The sequence below is a fragment of the Chiloscyllium plagiosum genome, unplaced genomic scaffold (assembly GCF_037043375.1).
Source record: "Chiloscyllium plagiosum isolate Xiang-an unplaced genomic scaffold, Cpla_swu_hap1 HiC_scaffold_17, whole genome shotgun sequence".
Classification (NCBI taxonomy): domain Eukaryota; kingdom Metazoa; phylum Chordata; class Chondrichthyes; order Orectolobiformes; family Hemiscylliidae; genus Chiloscyllium; species Chiloscyllium plagiosum.
The window spans coordinates 22,401,617-22,407,792 of NW_028270155.1; positions in this window are offsets into that span (position 1 = coordinate 22,401,617).

Consider the following 6,176-nt stretch of genomic DNA (forward strand, 5'->3'; position numbering starts at 1 on the left):
AAATGGGTTAATTCAGGAAAATATCCACACAACACAAAAATGAAGGCTTACCAGCCAAGGAGATTAATATCTTCTTCAAGAAAGAATTCAATGTGGTTCTTAGTGCTTGAGGGATCAAAGGGTGTGTGGATAAAGCGGGAACAGAGTACTGAATTGGATGATCAGCCATGATCATATTGAATGGGAGAGCAGGCTCGAAGGCCTGAATAACCTACTCCAGCTCCTCGTTCTCTTTATCATTTATTCTATCGGATCATAGCCAGACTAACCATAGCATCTATGAATATATTGCTGATTTCCAAGTCACTGGTAACTAGTTTATACAGATATGGTGTCTTACTGTTACAGCATTATGGATAACCAGTATTCCTGCTGGATTTAAATGAAGCTTTGTCCTGGGTGTTATAGACTGTACCTATCTCCCGGCTTTGCACATCTGTTGAAAATTGACATTAGCTGAATACAGAATTGTGGTTATTAATGACAATAAAAAGGAATATAATCATGAATCAGAAATGGGCATTTTGTTTGACACATAACAGACTCACCAAATTCATTTCAATAGTTTTGGTGTTGGCTTGTTACATAAGGAAATATCATTGAATTTATGTTGTTTCTTCTGAAGGTTTTGTAGCTGAGATTGATCTATGTTGCATGGTTTTTCAGCCAGAAAACATACATTGAGCAAAGCACTTATACCAATCTGTGCAAGGATTAGTTTCACTCTTAAATTTGTTGGAAATATTTTGAAGCACTCTGTCTTCAGACCTCTGGTGTTAATAATTATATTTCTATGAAAGAAATTAAACTGTGAAATTAGTGTGACTCACTAAATAGTGATCATTTGAATATATTACCCCTTCAAAACCAAACTCAGGAGGAGATCCATGGTAAGAAAAATGAATGATTGAATGGCGGAGTGGACTCGATGGGCCAAATGGCCTTACTTCCACTCCTATGTCTTATGGTCTTATGGTCTTTTATAAAGAAAATAACTGGATAAAAGCAAATGACTGCGGATGCTGGAATCTGAAACCAAAAGAGAAAATGCTGGAAAATCTCAGCAGGTCTGGCAACATCTGTAAGGAGAGAAAAGAGCTGACGTTTTGAGTCTAACTGACCTTTGTCAAAGAAAATAACTGGTTTGCCTGAATGAAGTTGCTTATGAATGAGCTTTGAACTTATACAAAAAGAATTGTTTAAGATGATTAAAAAATATGAATCCAGATCTGGTGAATGAGATTGTGGCTGAGTGACCTAGTTACATATATATTGGAGAACTACATCATAAGAAAGTGAAAGAACTCCCCTTGTAACTTATTTTCTACAGCTCAAACACATTTAGCTGCAATTTCTATTGCACAGATATCACAAAGAATGCTTTCACAATGAACACTCTGCTCTTCATTATCTGCAATGAGTCTGCTAAAAAGGCTGGTTGCAAAACTGAACACTTCCTCATACTCAGTTACTTTCAGATATGTGATGTTTGCAAGTGCCTGATAAGCTGGAAGCTGATTTGACTTTGCCATATATGGTAGTTAGTCCAAAGGACTTGTCGGGCAGGTAGGTGGATACCAGTGAAATCTGGAGACGCTGCAGAACTAACCACAGACTGCTGAAGCGGAGATGAATGAAGCAGAGACCTGTCTCATTTCAATTGTTTGCCACAAGACATTAGTTGAAATCTTTATTCCTAATAAGGTAAAAGTCATTTTTGTTCCAGGCAAGTTCAGAGTACAAAATTCAGCTAAAGCGTAATACAATAGCTTCGACAGACGAAGCTTAGACTCTTACCAAACCTTTTGTCAAACAACATGTGCAAAATACCACACGGTCTCACTTACCATTTACTGCAAAAATGAACACATCACACCAAGCTGTTTTGTAACTTTTACTTGTATTTCTTGTTACATTCTTGCCTGAGCAATGCAATGCAACAGAGTTGATCAATGGCACAAAAACTTGATTGTTGTTAAATTGGAGTTTTTTCATTAAAAGAGACACCCCAACCTTGAAAACTTCAAACTCTGGAGGTAAGAAATGAAGTGGGGTGGCACGGTGGCTCAGTGTTTAGCACTGCTGCCTCACAGCACCAAGGTCCAAGGTTTGATTCCAGCCTCAGGCAACTGTCTGTGTGGAGTTTGCACATTCTCCCTGTGTCTGCGTGGGTTTCCTCTGGGTGCTCCGGTTTCCTCCCACAATCCAAAGATGTGCAGCTCAGGTGAATTGGCCATGCTAAATTGCCCATAGTGTTAAGTGTATTAGTCAGAAGGAAATGGGTCTGGGTGGGTTACTCTTCGGAGGGTCAGTGTGGACTGGTTGGGCTGAAGGGCCTGTTTCCACACTGTAGTGAATCTAACCTAAGTTATGTAAGGTAGGCCTTTGATACATTTGCAGAGTACAGTAGTAGAGAGGAACTGCAGAGGCCAAGTGTACTAAAGGAGTAAGGGAACTGATCATGAAAGATTGGAGTTTTGAGTGTATGAACACTTGAAAGGAGAAAGACTTACATTGATATAGCGCCTATCCTGATGGAAGAACTTCTCAAGCACACAGCCAACAAAGTCTTTTTGAAGTGTATTTGCAATATAGGAGAAATGGTATCTAAGACGCACAGAGCGAACTCCCACCAAAAGCAATGCAGTAACAATCAGTTAATGGCTTTGTGGTATTATCACTAGACCATCAATTCAATAACCCATCCAATGTTCTCAGGACTGGGTTCAAAGCCCACCGTGCCAGATAGTGGAAATTGAGTTCAATAACAAATCTGGAGTTAAGAGTTTAATGATGACCATGAAATTGCTGATGATTGTCTGGAAAAAAAACCCATCTGGTTCACTACTATACCTAAGGGAAGGAAATGCTGTCCTTACCTGGTCTGGCTACATGTCACTCCAGAACCACAGCACTGTGGTTAAATTTAACTGCCCTGAGGGCAATCAGGGATAGACAATAAATGCTGCCTAGCCAGCAGCACCCACATCGTGTGAATGAAAAATAATAATAATTTATTTAAAATCTATTTCTCTGATTTTGATTTAGGGATAAACATTGACCAGGGCATCTGCTCATGGAGTCATTGAGTCATTTAGCACAGAAACAGACCCTCCGGTCCAACCAGTCCATGCCGAATGTAATAGCAAACTAAACCAGTCCCATCTGTCTGCTCCTGGCTCATATCCCTCTAAACCTTCCTATTTATGTACTTATCTGAATGTCTTTTAAACGTTGTGATCTTTGAAAAATTGCGATGGTATCTTTTACCCTCATTTGACAGGGCCTCAGCTGAGTGTCTCATCCTAAAGACAGTGGTTACAACAATGTAGCACTCCCTCAATGTTGTACTTGAGTGTCAACCTTGACTTTTGCGCTCAGGTCCTGGAGGTGCTACTAACCAGAGTCACTGTTGATACTGTGATAACGTTACTCCAAACTGGTGAGGCTTATTTTCAAACTTCAGCTGAAATTGCAAAGTAACTCAACCTTGAAGAGTGGAATTCAACTTCCCCCAGGGTAGTTGACACTCCAGAAGAATCCTGGAAGTTTCATCAATTAAAGAATGATTTCCAGGGGACTGTTGTGAACATCTGGGGAGAAAAACAAAGATCGTAGGAGCACTTTGATAAAGTGTTAAAACATTTTTCTACAGTTATTGAAAACAGTGAAAATAGGTTGTTGCTTGATTATCAGGTATAAAATGCATTGGGGATGTGAAATGAACCTTACCAACCTCAGTTACTCAGTTAGCAGGTGGTGAAGTGGAGGGAAAGGTGGTGGTTGCTGGTAAAATAGCAAAGAAAGAAATCTGGATGGCTGCCAGCAGCATTTTCCAAAGCTTTGGCCTTGAATGGGAATCAGCTGCCTGACTCTGAGACTCAAGCAACCAGTTTGCATAATTAAAGATCCTAAAAATTTTACCTAACCCACTACCTTTATTGGTTGATGCGCCCCTATGTGACCAGTTGAGTGATGCTTGTGGTAAATTTGTCGAATCACTTCTGCTGCTGCTAAGTGCAGATTCACCACCTGCTTTTTACCCTGATTCAGGAGTCCTACAGTCTGTGATAAACAGTAGCTATGATAAACAGCAGTTGGCAAGATGTTGGGTCAGCACAAATAGGCATGTTGGGGATGTGGCAAGGCAACTGGAGATAGCAGAACATGTGACAAAACATTCAGGAGTGCATCTAGCCAGAGTCAGCAGCCCTATCATTTAGGAACTTACAGGTAAGTTAAAACTTGCTGGTTGTGAATTTATCAATTGTCCTTCAAACACTTCACATTCAACAATAACGGTGCAGGATGGACAGCAAACATGGAGAAACAAAACCTGTAGTCTCGGCATTCAGTGTTGGTTTTATTGTGCAGTTAGAACAATTCTGTCATACTCTGAGTTTTTAGGATTGTGGAATCAGCTTTAAAGGTATTGCAAGTTCCATAAGCTTAGTGACAACACAACCCAGTTGTATCAAGTTGTCAAGGCTCAGGAATTGAACTTTGAGGATCTCTATGCTTTGTGAAACATTTCCTCAGAGGTTGAATGGATTGGATACAGAATGCCTCAATTATTAACATTATCCAGTACAAAGGCAATTGAATAATTTGCCTTCCTCAATGCTCAGTTTAGCTTCATCACTCGCCGCCAACACTCTCTATTAATCAGGCCTTTTTCTATCCAATAACCATCTGCTTCAGCTAAGCCTCAAATACTTTGAACTGTTGCAAGCCTCACACTTCACTCCTTCCACATGCTGCCAGCAATTTGATCATGACACATCACCCAAACAAAAAGTACCTCTCTCACCAACACTCCCCTCTCCCTCTAGTGGGTCAAGCAAACACACAATCATAGACAGCTGGCACTATCAGAATTGGGAAAGAGACATTCTACCTCCCACACAGGAGACACACTAGAATTATGATGGCTAAGGCTGTACCTACTGGCAGGAATGAATCGGTTGAAGGTGATAATGTCCTCACTTCTAAACGACCTCTTGTGTTTTAGTCCTACAATCATTTCTACTTTGCAATTTCAAATTGTGTAAGGATACATTCTTTACATTCTCTCCTTCCCCTCACTACAGCCTGACCATTTATCCCTTTTTCTTCACAGATAGCCAATATGTGCAGGAAGTGGCCAGGAAGACAATGATTTACAGAGATGCATCTTTGTTCAATATCACACTCTCAGCCTCCAGCTCAGATAGTGGTACTGTGACTGTCTGAGCGATTTACCATAATGGCTTAAACAAAGAGGATGGACAACGGCCTGCATGATATGCTGTCTGTGGAACCAGCTGCTAGTTGAGAATGAGTAGAATCTCTATTAGTCCTGAATAATGGCAGAATTTAATGAGTTGCCACCAACTGTGACACAACAGACAGTTAACAGCATGTCACCACTGAGTTTGAAAAACTTGTTTGATAAGCCTTCTTCAAAATTCTGAACTATAGCAAAAGGAATCTATTAAAATACTTTTAATTTAAAAGGTGTGAATCCATTTCAAAACCAATATCCAAAGTTCCTGCAAAATTGTATACAAAATAAGGAACAACCTGGACTCTAGCTGCTGATATTTACTATAATCTTATAACAGAGCTGAAAATGTGTTGCTGGAAAAGTGCAGCAGGTCAGGCAGCATCCAAGGAACAGGAGAATCGACGTTTCGGGCATAAGCCCTTCTTCAGGAATCCTGAAGAAGGGCTTATGCCCGAAACGTCGATTCTCCTGTTTCTTGGATGCTGCCTGACCTGCTGCGCTTTTCCAGCAATACATTTTCAGCTCTGATCTCCAGCATCTGCAGACCTCACTTTCTCCTATAATCTTATAACAGTTCAATTGAGCATCACTTAACCCTTCAAAGTCTTGTCTTTGCATCCTTTTTTTGAACCTTAGTTATGAACAAATGAGTGAAGGAACGCATATCTTTTGACAATCTGTGGTTCAGATATGGTACCAATACTTTGATTCTATTGGGGAAAATCATTATACATGTTCATTATCTTTTCTCCACTTTTAGCGCACAATTCTTAATAGGTACCTTTTGCAAGGAAGGTTGGATAGCTAGCTTTCAGTTCAATGTACCTCACAAGGGTAATCCCAGGCTACCCATCTGATTTCCTACCTCATTTTTCTGGGGAGTCAGCTAATTTTCTCTGAATAGCTTTGT